The 17278-nt window shown below is 40.0% G+C and overlaps 1 long non-coding RNA gene across 3 annotated transcripts; it reads left to right on the forward strand.

The window, feature by feature from the left end:
* The first annotated feature begins 3190 nt into the window (after positions 1-3190).
* On the forward strand, positions 3191-15094 carry LOC131108889 (uncharacterized). Of its 3 annotated transcripts, none has more exons than XR_009120560.1 (4): positions 3191-3245; positions 3623-3763; positions 4069-4174; positions 14740-15094. It is a non-coding gene; the product is annotated as an uncharacterized LOC131108889 (long non-coding RNA). The 3 variants fall into 3 exon arrangements; XR_009120558.1 differs by lacking the exon at positions 14740-15094 and adding an exon at positions 4533-4930; XR_009120559.1 differs by lacking the exons at positions 3191-3245; positions 14740-15094 and adding exons at positions 3450-3534; positions 4533-4930.
* The last annotated feature ends 2184 nt before the right edge of the window (positions 15095-17278 follow it).

The raw sequence follows: 17278 nt of genomic DNA on the forward strand, positions 1-17278 counted from the left end.
GGGAGCCTATCCCAGCTGTCTTCGGGCGACTGGTTGCCAGCCAATCACAGGGCACATATAGACAAACAACCATTCACACTCACATTCATACCTATGGACAATTTGGAGTCTCCAATTAACCTAGCATGTTTTTGGAATGTGGGAGGAAACCGGATTACCCGGAGAAAACCCATGCAAATTCCACACAGAGATGGCCGAGGGTGGAATTGAACTCGGGTGTCCTAGCGTGCTTGGCCGCCGTGCAGCCTCCTTGACGACACATTGTCTCAAAATTGACAAATCTGTTGACTTTTTCTGGCGTCATTGGGGAGTTTTCTGGTATTTAGGGACTCAAAAGTGAAGGCATGTATTGTTCTGCAATGATTATATTTACAGTATATTACATTCACAGCAATTATGAAATAAAACCATCCATCAAGGAGCTTTTTGGTCAAAATCCTACTAAACATCTTCATTGCAACGCCTCCTTAGCCATGCTTAAAAGCAAAGTCAAAGATTACGGTTAAATAAAGATCCAAATGTGCTTCTTTCTGACAACTACATGTTTGATATCGCTGAGTTGTGGTGCCAGAGAGTCCAAGCAGGCGGGTCGGTGTGTGTGTTGCTGTGCTTTTGATAGCCAGCCAGACTAAGTGTGTGTGCCAACGGCTGAGTGCATCCACCTGCTCTGCTGTTTATGGGGATGCGTTTGTGTTTGCATGCGCACCGCGCTGTTAGTGACATGCCACCTTTATCGTGAGGACATTTGTCTTTGTGGCTGGAAAAATGCCAGAATGAGCTCCTTTCACTGTGTTAGACTGTGTGTGTGTGTGTGTGTGTGTGTGTTCCCTTGGGTTCTCAGGGTAAGCCTCATCAGACTGTGTGTATCTGGGGGCATGGCTGTAGGGTGGGCGTCCACATCGGGGGCCCTGGGACCAACAGGGGGACAATCACTGCTGCCTCATAGCTACGAGGAAGGAGACAGACAGACCTTGCATGCATGAAAAGATCTTAAAAAATAGCACACATTCCTATTATGTCCTCCTCGTTCCATTTCCTTAATCCCTACTTCCTCTTTCTAAGACCAGATATCACATTCCAGATTTGTGTCTTATTAGGAGTAGATTTTGTTTGGAGAAGGAATCTTCTGTCAACACTTCCTCATCGGCGCAGTCACATGATCTGGGAAGCCTTTTCCTGTCACCAGGTGGTTCCAGGTGGACAGTCTTCAACATCATGGATGGATGGATGGGACCGTTACCTCCGCCAAGGAGTTTAAGTGTGTTGTGTGTGTATTTATTATCTTTATTAATGCAAAGAGGTGATATTTTGGAATTGATCATAATTATTATCTAGATATATGGCTTTGTCATGAAATGCAAATGAAAAAAATACAGTAAATAAAAATAAACACAAATAATAAAAATAAATAAATAAAAGAAAAAGGTTTTCCATATTACATCTTATGTGATTTAAATGTTTGGTACTTAAATAAGTACCAAATATCAACAAATATTTATATTTTAGACAATAAATGAATAAATAGACAATAAAAATAAAGATAAAAATAATAAGAATGAACAATTTATGAAAATGAAAATACAAAAAATAATTTATTTTACCCACATTACATTTTTGATTAATCAAATATTCAAACATTAAATATTGAAAATATTTTTAAAGAATAAAAAAGATAAAATAAAATATTTTATAAAAACATATATAATATATGTAAATATATATACTATAATATATTTTATATAAAATAAAATATAGAAGAAAATTAAAATAGACAATGAAATAAAAATCCAAAGGCGAAGACAAATAAAATATAAAATGAAAATAAAAACTAGAACATGGAAATAAATGAACAAATGTTTTCCCACATTTCATTTTCTATTAATATTTGGCACTTAAATAAAAGTAATGATAAAAACATGAAAAGAAAAATTATACAAAATAAAAATAAATACAATTCAACATGCTAAATTTAAAGAGGACCTATTATGCTCATTTTTTGACCATTTTTGTTGGGTTGTGGAATCCTACACCCAATAAACCTCACAGAAATCTTCCAAGAACTTCCAGAATCTGCACCTACTCCAGCTGTTTTAATTTATTCCACCCACGGCCCGCCTACAGGTATGCCCACTCTGCTGTGATTGGTCACATTCCCAAGCGCTCTCGACCACTTCTGCTAATGTAGGTCCATGTTTATTGCATTACAGAACACAAACAAGTCATTAAACACAACATAATTTAACAATATGTGGTTTTAGCTAGCCTAGCAAGAAAACAAGTGGTAGTGTTCATGTGTTACAGTAGCTGTCACATGACTATGATGGGTTCGGGTGTTCATACCATGACCTCATTTAATGACCTGCCTTCGGAATATACCCACGGAGCCTTTGTTTGGAACTGTCTGCAGTGTTCCTTGTTGCGCTTTCACGTTGGAAAGTGTTTTCAGCGTAACACAATTACATAGCAGGCGCTTGGTGACACACATGACAGATTCAACCGCGCGCTCGTCAGTTATTCTTTTTCACGCCCTGCCACTGTCACAATGGAGTCTGAGCCGGGGTGACTTCACCTTAGATTGGATTACCTGCTCTCCACCCTGAAAATGGGGAGAAATAGTAGATTTCACCTTTGACCTCTACACGGCTCCTCTTGACATGTGTCACACTCATAAATACAGGGTAGACCGACTCAAGTGAACCAAGGCGTGCTTTACTAATCCTCCATTTTTTTGCACACAAAAAGTTCCTTACAATGTGGCTGGTCAGGTGACCTCATAAATTTCTGGTTGAGTGGATTCCCACAAAAACTACCCATATTATGAACAAACATATTATGTAAAATGTACTTTTTAATGAAGTTCCAACATGAGCTGCATCTATTTTTTGTTTGTTTAAATCACACTTGCATGTAAACTTGAAATTACATTAAAAAACAAAAACTCCAAAGTCTTGTGGAGAATCAGTGAAGAACCCATATTATGTAAAATGTACTTTTTAATAAAGTTCTAACATGAGCTGCATTTCGTTTTTTGTTTATTTATATCACGCTTACATGTAAACTTGAAATTACATTAAAAACGCTGCCCATTCTCTTTTGTTTGTATAAGTTTACACGCGATTATATGTAGCTCCAAATTTCGACGCTGGGTGGGCACCTGAATGCACCATGGCAGCCACCAGCGTTGAGTGGTGTCATCGTAACACGGACCTCTTTTGATGTTCTACTGACAGTATGCGTCTATAAACGTGAGTAACCAATATACTGTATGAATATATATATATATATATATATATATATATATATATATATATATATATATATATATATATATATATATATATATATATATATATATATATATATATATATATATATATATATATATATATATATATATATATATATATATATATATATATTGTATTAAACATCCAGCCCATAAACAGGTCGCTAACTACTGAGCTGGACGCTAACTACTGAGCTGGTTGGTCGCTAACTGCTGAGCTAAGTTAGCCTCGCTAGCTAGCTAGCTAGGTGCTGTATTATATGCTTATGCTTCCATTACTTTGTCACGTTTTTGGCTTTATAAGTGCTTATGCTCATTATGTTTATTCTTTTATAGAAGCAACACCTACCTGTACGCAGCTACAGTGTGTTACTGCAAGTCAGTATTGTAGAAATAAGGCATAAATCTGGATGTGGACACCCCATCTTTGGCTGCACTCCCCTGGATAAAATGGCTGTGTTGACCCGACACCCTTTAGTGAGTATTAAACCTAATTACATGAACTCTGACTTAGAATATCAATCCATATTCTATTCTGTTTAGTGTTTATCCTCGTGAAGGTATGCTGGAGCCTATCCCAACTTACTTTGGGCAAGAGGTAGGATTGAATAGAAAGTTCTGGCCAAAATATAGCATTTATGGAGATCATATAAACATGGTGGAAACAAGCTGGCTTAAATGAGATGAGTGACAACCAAGAAGATAGCAGCAGATACCCATGGTGCTGGTACTGACCCACCACCAGAACTTGACACGATTCTGTCTCGCTTTCTTGATTAAAGGAAGGTGAGAACGTGAAGAAATAAAATAGAAAATGGAGCCGGACCTGTGCCATCCATATCCATGATACCTGTTTCTACCAGAGCCCCCTGGACACTTTGGATGAAGGTGCGTGGTTTGTTTTGTTGTTTTGTCTAAAAGTCACCATGTTTAGAAGTAGTTTGTTTAGAAAAGTAGTAACCCAGGGGTTTAAAAAAAACATAATATGAGCATAATCCGGTTTTTCAAAAGGGTTATTGATGTTTAAATGGGTTAACTGAGTGTCTAGACATAGGTAAGTATCATTAATTTTTAATAATATCATGTAGGTAAAGATATGTTGAGCAAATTAGCTATTTCAGAAGTGTGTATCAAACTTGACCCCTGCTCTAGTGGCTTTTTATGAGCACTAAAGAAAAATGATGACACTTCGCAGAGGACATAAACTAAAGCAGGCTTCCCTACATGTCTTAAAATGATCCGCCAGCCACAGATCTTCATCTTCAGCCAAACGTAGCAAGACGCTTGCCTGTCTGGGAGTGGAGGATGGGTGTATCTGTGTCGTAAGGTGTTGTGTGTGTGTGTGTGTGTGGTGGGGGGTGCATATGATGGAAGAACGGGGATGTGTGTCATGTGGCATGACGCCGGCCACTCATCTACTTTCGCCTGGTAAAGAGACAAGCGGACAGATGGAGAGACAGAGGTGATGATCAAAAGGATTGCAGTCATGATGATGATGGTGATGATGATGTCGCTGGCTGGACGGACGCCCGCCGCCTCCATCCAGTTTGCTCTCATCAATGTTAATGCCTCCTTGACAGACGCTACGTGGCCAGCTAAGGACTGATGTCTGCACACACAATCCGAAATAAAGTGGAAATTGAGTGGTTTGCAACCAGTTGATTCAAAGAACAACTTGATGTCCGCTATTTTCGTACAATCATATTTAAGAAATTAAGCAGAAAATTGTTAATTAGAAAAAGCACAGTTCATCGAAAACTTATCCCGAGCACATTCTTTTCGCGTGTGTCAGTAACCGAATCCTGTGTTTTTGGGAATGACAACACAGTATCATGCTTCATCCTTTTCACCTGATCCCCGGGTCCGTGTCAATAGAAGTATGGTGTGGAAATCCCCATCACAGATCCCTTGCATAGTGTCATGGATACCCTACAGAGCCACCGCCTTACTTAAATGTGCACAAACTTTACGTAAACAATGCTTATTTATTGTTAAGTGTATCTTCAGGGAATTTTTCTTCAGTCAATTAAAATCTAGGAAACGTATTTAAAGGAACAATGGTACAAAACGCGAAACTGTTGTTTTTTATGACTGCAGTAACTAACCTAGCAATTTACCTCTTGAAATTATGATAAATAGAAGGTTTGAAAATGTTATTTCAGTATATTTCTGGAGGATGTGCTTTAGCTCAGGGATGTTAACCTTTACTTTTTGGATTTCTCATTACATTTTTTTTGCCTTTAACATATTTCATGAATGAAATTCACACTGAAATTTAATTATTTTTGTGGTATTTTTTTTTTTTTTAGAAAATAATGCATTTTCTGTACATATAGTTAGTCACATTTAATTTTTATTGTGAAAACATTCTTTTAAAAAAATATTTCATAAATGTATGTACAGCCACTGCAACACCCCAGGACTCCTATGTACTAAGTGAAGGAAGCAAACTTTAATACAAATACAGTGGAACCTCAGTTACCGTCCGTTAATCCGTTCCAGGAAGTCAGACTCAAACTGAAACGTACGCTAACCGAATGTATCCCATAAGAAGTAATGCAAATCCTCTTAATCCGTTCCGGATACTCCAAAATATTCATTTATTCATTCATTTTCAACCGCTTGTCCTCACAAGGGGAGCAGGGGCCAGCTGTCTTCGGGCGAGCGGTGGGGTACTAAAAAAGAATATAGACAAACAATCATTCACACTCACATTCATACCTATGGACAATTTGGAGTCACCAATTAACCTAGCATGTTTTTGGAATGTGGGAGGAAACCGGAGTACCCGGAGAAAACCCATGCATGCACGGGGAGAACATGCAAACTCCACACAGAGATGGCCGAGGGTGGAATTGAACTCCGGGCCTGTAGCTGTGAGGCCTATATGCTAACCACTCGTCCACTGTGCAGCCCTCCCAAAATATTCAGTTTTACAATAGTAGTTTCACATGCAAAAATTATTTAAAATGCACATAAATGACAAATGGAAACAAAACATTGATTGATTCCAAAGACCGCTATTAGCAGCGAGATCAACACAGATACCATCTTTGTGTTTTGACTTATTTCTTGAATTCAGTAGTGTTTCTCACCACCCCAGGACTCCTATGTAAGTGAAGGAAGCAAACTTTAAAACAAATACAGTGGAACCTCAGTTAGCGTCCGTTAATCAGACTCAAACTGAAACGTTCGCTAACCGAATGTGTCCCATAAGAAATAATGCAAATCTTATGAATAATTTCTTATTTCTTGAATTCAACAGTGTTCCCCACCTTTTTTCTCAAAGCCTTGGCCCTTGAAAACGCAGAAGCACAAAAGCAGAGACTTGTGGCATAACTGTGTCTGTTAGGAAACTACAGAACCAATCACTGATGACCGACAAGACATGTGCCATAGTGTATGCTAATTGTGAAATATACGTGAACTCAGGCAAAATAGAAAAACCCGGATGTTCGCTGATTTTCCTGAGCTTTTCTTCCCTGTTCTTGGGCCCTTGTTGCTATGGAACCACACAGTTTAAATGGTTTCAAATTGTATAAAAAAAATATTTGGTTACAGGGCAGGACTCTAAAATCAACAAGGGAAGGCCGAGGAAAGAAAGTTCACAGAAAAAGTTGTCCCAATATTTTTTTTTTGTACTTATTTTAAGAAAAAAAATATGATCAACTGAGTTTGGAACACTTGGAAATGTGTTATAATCGGAACCGTTTTTTGGAGGCTGTTGTTTGGAGTACTTTTCTCAAGAAGAACCAGCATACATACAGTAGTTCACTTTTTTTTCTGTGTTGTAATGTTTTTTGTTTTTTTTTTCCGAATACACCTGATGAAATTTGTCAAACAGACAATTTACAATCGAGCCCATCGTGGATTCGCAACACTGAACTCCTTTCAACGGGCGATTGTGCAGGCCTGACAGACACCGTCAATGAAGCGTGCCGCCATCATGAAGCGATCTTCAGCATTTGCTGTTCAGGGCTTTCAAGAGCGGAGCACAATATCGGCACAGCTTGCTTTCACTCTTCAACAACAATAATGGCACTTCCATTTAACCCCTTAATGTATGTTAATCCAGGGATGTCAATGGGTTCTTTTAACACTTCTGCAGACAGGGGCTGAGAGGCCACTGAGGGAGGGAGTCGAATAGACAAGACAAGAGCTTTTATATTTTATATTATTAACAAAACGGTACGTTGTTGCTTCTAGACAGAGAAGCAGTCATCCACCCACTCACTGCACTATCTACTGTTTGTGTCACTTGAGAAACCTCCACTGGCCAAGCATCCAGCAGAAGGGTTGAAAGAAAGGGTAGGGAGAAGGGAAAGTGATGAATATTTAGGCCCAATCCGAGCCTACCCCCCACCCCAACACCACAGATCAGGGCTTAGACGTCATAGCCGAAGGGGTCTCCATCTGTGTATACCTTTTGGCCTTGTTGGTTTGTGTATGTATCGATGTATCTTTGTATACATCTGTCAATATAGGAGCTGCACTGAGGCTTTATTTACATGAATCCCGCACAGACACAAAAAAAGCCATACCTGCAAAATGCATGCACGTCAACGCATCCAGGCTATTTGTGTCCATGTCCAGCCTGCGTTTTCTCGTCTGGAAGCCCCAGTGGTGCCTCACTTTGACAGAGGCAGCCAACAGATCAGGAGTGAATCAGGACCCGGGGGCATACCGGCTTCACTGAGGGGGAAGTGAGACATATTCAGTGAGACCGAATCAGCCTCGATCTGAGACCAAGTGCCTTCCACCAACACCGGGTTTGTCAGTCGTTGGACAATCAGTCTTTTTTTTTTTTTAACTGGAGTTACGATCAAAGCCAACCAGGAAATATAGAAAATTTGCGACTAATTGGTACTCATATATTTTTAACACACGGCTCGATTACAGACTTAATGTGAATGAGAATCTGAAAAAACAACGCTTATTTTTATCGAAAAAAAAAATGTAATGAAAGGGCGGCACGGTGGTCCTGTGGTTAGTGCGCAGACCTCACAGCAAGGGTTCAATTCCACCCTTGGCCATCACTGTGTGGAGTTTGCTCCCCGTGCATGCGTGGGTTTTCTCCGGGTACTCCGGTTTCCTCCCGCATTCCAAAAACATGCTAGGTTAATTGGCGACTCCAAATTGTCCATAGGTATGAATGTGAGTGTGAATGGTTGTTTGTCTATATGTGCCCTGTGATTGGCTGGCCACCAGTCCAGGGTGTTCCCCGCCTCTCGCCCAAAGACAGATGGGATAGGCTCCAGCACCCCTGCGACCCTCGTGAGGAAAAGCGGTAGAAAATGAATGAATGAATGAAAAATGTAATGAAAAATAACTGTAATTGAAACATGAGACAACATAAGAGGCTTAACTCTCCTCAATATGGAATATTCCTAAACACCTGCTTTCTCTTACCAGTGTGGAGGTGGACTGATATCTTTGTGAAAAAGCATGGCACAGTTTTGAAGGAGACACACAAACACAGGGCCTGCAGATTGAACTGGAAAGGGAATAGTTTTCTTTCAAAAGTACGTGGCGAGTAAGAGATGGGCGGTTATGGATAATGTCTCGGTGATACATATTTGACTGCCAAAACGAGCAGGTTGTCTCCATCCAGCTACTTTTGGAGTTTTTTTGGCACTGGGTTATCAATATAGCATTTGAACAAAACAGTCCGCATCCTTTGAGGTTCTTTTAAATATTGTTTTGGCAAATTGCAGTGTTTGCTTTTGAAGATTTTGCATGGAATGAAGACACCGTAAATAGGGAATACAGTTACTACAGTACTCTCTAGGTATGAAGTGATGAGCAGTTGTTGAGTATGTGGTTGTTGCCAATATGGCAACAACTTTCCAGACCTTCCTAGCAAAGGTAAAAAACTTATTTTCTGGTCTTTTGGGCATATGTATATAAATAATATATAAATAATAATAAATATATAAATAATAATATTAATTCTACATAATATTTACATGTAATCATACATTTTTATTATTTTACCCTTTTAATTATACTTATTGCACATTTTATCCAATTCTTCAGGAACCAAACTGTCTGCAGTATTTGTATTTTACCTGGTCAATTGCGTTTCTCCAAGGAAAAATTGATTAATGCAAATTTTCCCACTGAGGGACGAATAAAGGCATATCTTGTCTCTATATGAGTGTGACAAGAACACATGTTCTACAGTTAATGTCCTTAACAAGGTGTTGAACCCCAACCCGAGCCCCAACACTGGCCCTAATAAATAAATAGAAAAATAAAATAAACAAAAAGTGAAATAAATAAATAGGTTTAGAATTAAATAAAGTTTCGTAGTTATGGGACACACCACAAGCCCTGATTAACCTTGTCAGGGCTACCTCTAGAAAGTTTACGTGATTACTACAAGGCCCTATTCAAAGATCTAGTACTGGAGATTGGTTCCCTGGCGGCTATGACAGATCTGTGTCGGGCTGTGGAAGTGGCAAAAAAGGATGAGATCTGCCCACTATGAAAGGAACCACCATCACGGCAGTTGAGACTGAACTTCCAACCACACTGGCGAGGTTGGATCAGCCTTGAAGAAAACAGAAGAAAGAATCAGGAACCTCCTAGAGCAGTGACTTGAGTATGGCTGCCCGACAGGAATCATCCATTATAGGGAGAAACAGGAGGTGGATTCGGAGGCCCACACATCAACCTTGTTTGACCAAGGGACTTGGAAGGAATCCCCAACTTTCTGGCCAAACCAGGAACAAACAGAGGAAGCAACGTTTTTCCAGAACCAGTGGCCGATTTTGATCTTGGGGGACTCAAACACAGCAGAACCTGAGTGGATAGTTACTCTGGACCCCTGGAGCTCGGTTGAAACATCAAACTCACATAATCGGGAAGGACCCATTGTCCTTTGAGGTAGTGAAGGTATTAATAAGTTTTGGGCTAAATGACCAGAACCAAGGGAACTCTTAAGAAATGTTTCTGTAGACACCACAGTGAACGGATTGGATCAGTAAGTCTGATATTTCCACAAGTTGAGATCTTCGTGCCTGTGATCAATGTACCAGACCACTGGAGGTACAGTTCCAAGGATGACACCAAAACTATTGAACTGCTTGGTCCAAGAGACGGGTACATTTCTTCTGGGGCTCCTTCATGATGTCTTCACCATGGGAACATTGGGTGTCTTTTTCGGCCAGTGTGGGCCTGAAGTACACGCAGAAATGTGTCTGTGTCATCAACTGCTGAAAATTCAGGATTCAGTCTGTGGGATGAAACGGGGAACTGCCTGTTGACTGGGAGAACATAAGACATAAGAATAAGACACAAAGCAGTAGTACAGTAATATATTCAGGGCGGAAATAAGTTTCTCCAATCAGTGAAAATGGCAGCGCATAACTTGTGGAGTTTGTTTCACTCGGTTCTTGGTTGGTTCCCAGCAAGCCAGGGGGCATGAGGTAAAATTGAAGGGCCTTTCTTGTGTTTCTCTGCTACCTCGCTGCTAGACATGGGGCATCTCAGGTCACCGCCACTCCACAACCAATCTATGTCATCACCAGCAGATTCTCCTACTTTCCTGACAATGTGTTACATGACCCACCCATCCCTTGCTTCTCCAAATTCCCTCTATTTCCATTCTCTTTCTTTTTGCAGACGCTCTCCAGTGCATTAGCCTTTTTCCTTCTTCCTGTTCTCATTATGCTACCCTTCCCCTCTCTCTCGCACTCTCTCCTCACATCAGAGAGTGGTGGATTTTGACATCTGCCTGCAGGAGCAGTGACCCATGAAGTAATTAGAGGAGGAATCTCGCCTTCTCTTCCTCCTATGCCTCCTGCTCACCATCTCCGTCTTCCCTCTTCCCTCTGTCTGCTCCGAGTCGGAGATCATATAAAGAGCTATGGTTATGTTTACTTCTTGATCCATCTAATTTCTGTAACGAGGGCCGAGTCAGGCCTCATCTCCTTACCGTGCTTAAGCCAAGACGTTTGGTGTGAGAGAGAGGAGCCTGGGACCCCCTCGGGGTACTGTTGAGCTTCAACCACATCGCTCGGGCTGCTGAGACGAGACAGGGACCTAACAGGATTAACTCCAGCGGCACAGGTGGAGGATCCCTACTTCAAACACACACACACACACACATATATATATATACACATTCCGACATGCGAGCACAGTATTAGATGCACAATTTAATGCATCATATAAAAAGTGCTAGTCTGTGTATGTTTGTGCAAGGGTTGTGTGTATGCAGTGGTAGATAAATAAATTAAATGTGTGAGAGGACATGAAAATGAGCTGTCAGCCACATATATGAAATATTGTAGGAGCATACAAATCAACCTTCCACTCCCCTTCAGATGAATCACAAAACTAATATTTAGTGGAACAAAGTGGAGTCCGAAGTAATTCTTTAAGTAATGTTTTGCGTGAAAACACCCCAAAAACATAACCATTTGAAAATAGTGTCATGTAAATATATATATTTTTTAGATAAATATATAAATAAGAATATTAATTCTACATAATATTTACATTTAAATATTAATATTTTTTAAATATAATATAAATTAATATAATAAAAATATATAATAAAAATTTAATTGCAAAACTGATATTTAGTGGAACAAAGTGGAGTCCGAAGTAATGCTTTAAGTAATGTTTTGCGGGGAAAAAAACAAAAACATAACCATTTAAAAAAGTGTCATGTAAATATAGTTTTTTAGATAAATATATAGATAAGAATATTAATTATACATTATATTTGCATGTAAATATTAATATTTTTAAATATAATATTAAATATAATAAAAATTATTATTTTTTTTAATTTAATAAAAAAAATAAAATTATATAAAATATAATACATTTTTATTATTTTACCCTTTCAATTATACTAATTGCACAACTGTCTGCAGTATTTGTATTTTACCTGGTCAATTGCGTTTCTCCAAGGAAAAATTGCTAACTGTTGAAAAGGTGATACTTAATATACAAACTACCAACTGTAAGGGGTCAATGCTTATTTTCTTGCTCCTACATGTTATTTATGTCGGGAGTATCAATGTCTAAAATCATGAAAATGATCCTGATGTTGTGTATTAGTAGTTCTGTACTAGGGGAAGCACAATGTAAGATAAAACCATTTTCCTGCTGTGTCCTAATGGTGGTGGCAACGTGACATAACTCTTGATTTATAAGGCCAGTTGAAATGCCATCCCTTGAAGGGTTTGTGCCCGTAGTGCAGAAACGGAGGATCACTGACAGCTCACTGGTAACAGTGTGGTGAGACGCCAACGCCCGGTGTGCCTGTCTTCTTGTTGTCTTATCTATTTTGTGCGGCTTTGGCAACATGAGACTTTCATACTTCAACTACACCTCAACATAAGGTTCAATACCGGACAAAAACGTGGCTTTGAAATGTCAAATCTCAGCAGCTAAGACAAAAGATCAGGTGAGGTCATCCGTAAGTACTGTACCTACATTTATATGATACCTGTTTTTAAAGCACGTTTGCATGACCAAAAGACATTTTGAAGACAAACTGCTGTAACACGAGTACCGACAAACAGACAGCAACACAATATAAGACACAGGCCGGTTTGACTGGGTGGGAACCAAAGCAGCATCACGCACAGTCGGGGGAATTCCTGGATGAAAACAAATCCCTACAATAGCCACGTATACATGGACATGGACCCAAATATTTGCTCAAACGGAAATCTAACCTTTGTATATACCTCATTCCGAAAGAAAAGTGCCAATCCGAATGAATATATAAAGGGATTCACAGGAATGGAATATTCTTTTCCCCAATCCGATTGAGGTATCTTGTACCCGCTCAATCGGGAAGTTGTCAGACTGCGTTCTTCTTCGTAATATTTTTCTTCTTCTGTTGTTTATTGGCGGTTGGCAAGCAGCTTTCGTGTGCATTAGCGCCATCTGTGGAACAGAATCTAAACCATTCTATACGCCATTCACAAGTCCAGTTTTATTAAAAAAGAAAATACATATCTATATAAAACATGTGCCGAGCTTAATTATGAAATATTAGCAAGATTGAACTTTATCTATCCCCGGATGCGTTCTTTCAGCGAATGCTGAGATATGACGTAACGCGCAGCTCAAGATGTTCTTTGATTTTAAAAAAAAGGAGGCGAGCAATCGGCACTGGACTGCTGCGGAAAGTTCGTTTTTGATTCAAACTAAATTTCAAGACTGGATGAAGGAAAAACTGGCAATACGGAATTATTTCAACAAATGAAAGAAAAACTGGAGGAAGTCGGTATCACATGATGTTGGTGTTTACGCTTTACTGCGCATGCCCCATTGACTCTTCTGCTTGATTAAAGCGCCGCATGTAGACACGCAATTGGAATATTCCTTTCCATGTATACCATTGTTTACAGAAATATTCCATTCGGAAAGAGAAAAACTCCTCATGTAAACGTGGCTACTGACAACAAAATAAACTGCACAAGGTGTACAATAATATTTTATGTGGTAGTATTAGGGTTTGCTGGTTAGATCTTGCAAGGTAAATGACATGTGTGGGTTGTGCTTGAAATACAGTTTTCATGTCTGAATTGCTAAGTAATACAAACTGCAATGTATTGGGAATTTTCCTGAAATTTCCCAATGTTCGACTGCTGATTACTAAAGAACAAACAAAGTTAGAAACAAACATTTTTTACTGATGAAAGATGTGAGTCTAATCTTTCTTTTGGTAGATTCCATGTTTATATACGAAGCCATAGAACAAACTATTCTGTGTTCCTTGAAAGATCAGTCCATATCGTCTAAAATTGCGGTACTGACAAGGTTTTCATTTGAAAAGTATCTGGGATTGAATGAGTTAAAATGCATAGGACCCATGTAGGACAGTTGTGTACAAATGCAAATCGGAAACCCAGTCCAAGTCTTGTTGGAAGATGCAACCTGTGGGAACGGGCTGGCTTCCTGTAAAGCGTGACTCATTCAGTCTGCTCTTTTTGTGGTGAGGCTAAACGCTCTGATCCCAGCATCAGTCACCATTAGACTTGCTCTTGTTTTTAGGAGCAGGCCAACCTCTTCTATGATGTCATAAAACCAAACAGCAGATCCCTTCCTCGTTTGAGAAGTTTAATGTTTCAAAACTATTAGTCTAACTGAGAACACTGTAAGTGGACAGGGAACAAAAACGTGTTAGCTAATTGTGGCAAATGTGTACCAGTTGCATGCAAAATGAGTCAATGCTGTGTGGGAGGTCATGTTACAGGAGTCACCTCAAGAGTATGCGAATCCTCTGTGATTAATGCCTCGTACACAGGTAATGAAACATCTCTGGACAACAACACAACCAAAGACCCAACTTAGACCCAAATCATCTCATATCCAAACATCTCCCGACTTCTTTAAACACACCAGCCCTGTTATCACCCGTGTTTCCTCTTTTTTTTCCCCTTCTTCTCACTCCTTCTTTCCCTCCCTTCTTTTTCTTAAAGCATGAGAACGAAGCTGAGGCGATTAAGGGATCCTAGCCCGGGCTAATCACCCCGGACTGGAGCACTTCCGCTGCACTGATTACCAAGGAAACCATTAAGGAGAAGAAAGTGGCTGGATCTTTCATCCTGGTCGGCCAGGCTCAGGGGAGGTCAGAGAGGGGTGTGTTTGATAGGCCATTTACCCTTCCTGTTCTTATTATTCCAGCATTTCCTCTATCTGGACTCAACACGACGTACCCTGGGCCCGTCTTTGCCCTCCCAATGGGCTGTAATCATTGCCATACTGGTGTCCCGGTCTCACTGTTACGTATACAGTGAGTGCAGGTTCTTAGCCTTCCAAAAAAAAAAAACTCATCAAAAGAAGTAAAAATACGACTTCCTTTCAAGTGTTGCTGGTACCATACAGTTAAAAGGAGACGAGTGACATATGCTCAGTCGCAGGGAAGCCCCCAGTGGTCTGAGACACCCATCCTTAATCCTGGTGCCACAATGACAGCGACAAGCCCTAAACAAACGTAGAGTGCTGTTCGCCCTCTTTCTTTCTCAGAATGTTCCCGGTCACTCCCTCTCATTGTCTTCTCCTGTTCATCCCTCCTCTGCCATTTCCACTAATGTCCCCACAGAGGCCCAGCTTGATAGATGACCGTTTGCATGAGCCATTAGGGCCCCCAAGAGGGCCCTCGCCCTTTTCTTGTGGAATCTGGGTACAGTGGAGATGGAGTACCAGATGAAGACCATATGCATTCTGGTGCAAGGGAAGTTTCATATAAATTGTCTATGTAGTTAACAGAGGTCAAAATAGAAGCAGTTGATGAACGTGAGGACATTGATTGGGAATGTTTACCCAACATTTGTTTTCTCCTCCATCCCAAAGGAACTGATATCGGGGATCTCAGGTTCATCATTGCCTTTAGTGACTTTCCTAAAGTACAGATACACCTCAGGAGTCCAATTCGTAGACTAGACCGTGATGTAAGTCAAATCTTTTCATAGGAGCAGATCCTTTCACATGTTTTTTTTTATCCTTTTTATTATAGTCGCTGCTTAAATTGGCCATGCAGCTAATGTTGCTGACTCCACTGTCGACGTCTGATTTCACTTCTGCACTGGTCACTAGGTGTCAGTAATGTCACTGTAATGTTCAGTGAGACTCAAGCGTCAGACTTGATCACCAGAACAAAAGGCTTTTGTTGCAGGTTTGTATCATGTCAGGCACACTTAATAATAATAATAACCATAATGATAATAAAAGCACAAAGTTATCAGTATCGGTGCGAAAAAAAATTACATGGCTTAAGATCTGTTGGTATTATGTCTACTATGTTGTGTAGTATGAGTCTAAAGGTGACAATAGGGGTGTTATTCCATGTCCAGAGGGCTCTAATAACGGAAAAAATATATACAGTTAGATGGTCATAAACAGGTTTTCTATGCTCTTACTATGAACAAATTTGAATCATAAAAAAAATCATGGGCTGCACGGCAGTCGCAGACCTCACAGCTAGGAGGCCAGAGTTCAATCCCGCCCTCGGCCATCCCAGTGTTCAGTTTGCATGTTCTCACCGTTAAAGCGTGGGTTTTCACCGGGTACTCCGGTTTCCTCCCACATTCCAAAAACATGCTAGGTTAATTGGAGACTCCAAATTGTCCATAGGTATGAATGTGAGTGTGAATGGTTGTTTGTCTATATGTGCCCTGTGATTGGCTGGCCATCAGTTCAGGGTGTAACCCGACTCTCGCCCGAAGACAGCTAGGATAGGCTCCAGCACCCCCCGCGACCCTCGTGAAGATAAGCAGTAGAAAATGAATGAATGAAAAAAATAAGGAATCCTAGTGAAAATTCACTTATCCCAGTCGGGGTCTGGTACTAATTAACCACAATAAATGAGGGACTGTTGTAACTCCAGAACCTAGGATCACCTGTATTTGTTCTTTATCTGTTTTCTACCGACCATATATTTATTTTCATGAATCTTCCCCTTAGTATTCCAGCTTGGTCTCACGCATTCAATACAGTAAATACTACAGCTCCAGTGTCATTTGAATAAAATTGCCACAAGAGGGGAATTCCTTGAACATGATGGCAACCAACAAGGACTATTGGCTGTCATTATCCCTGTAAACCAACCTGCCCTGTATTACTGTAACTCCAGACTCCACTATAGATATGAATAAACCCCCAAAGAGCGTTTTTTTTTGTACTGTATAGCGGCCTATTGTATCACTGCATTCCTTCAAAAACTTGTAAAAAATGCTAAAAGGCAACTGTGGACAAATTACCAAATTACACTGGAACCCCTCCAGGGAACACAATCTGGAATGAGAGGAAAGTGTTGGGAGTAAAAACACTGTGTCATGTTTCTGTAACCAAGACGGTGTAACAATAGCTCGCTTTTGTTCAATGAGAAGCAAAGAGACAGTTGCTGGACGGAGTGTCAAGAGGGGATGTTTGCTTGATGAGCTCATGCCAAAATGGAATCCGTTTTGTTTCTCAATAAACTAATCATGTCTACAGCGTCAAGGTCGATTTTGGATTCAA

The sequence above is a fragment of the Doryrhamphus excisus genome, chromosome 21 (genome assembly GCF_030265055.1).
Source record: "Doryrhamphus excisus isolate RoL2022-K1 chromosome 21, RoL_Dexc_1.0, whole genome shotgun sequence".
In the NCBI taxonomy this organism is placed as follows: domain Eukaryota; kingdom Metazoa; phylum Chordata; class Actinopteri; order Syngnathiformes; family Syngnathidae; genus Doryrhamphus; species Doryrhamphus excisus.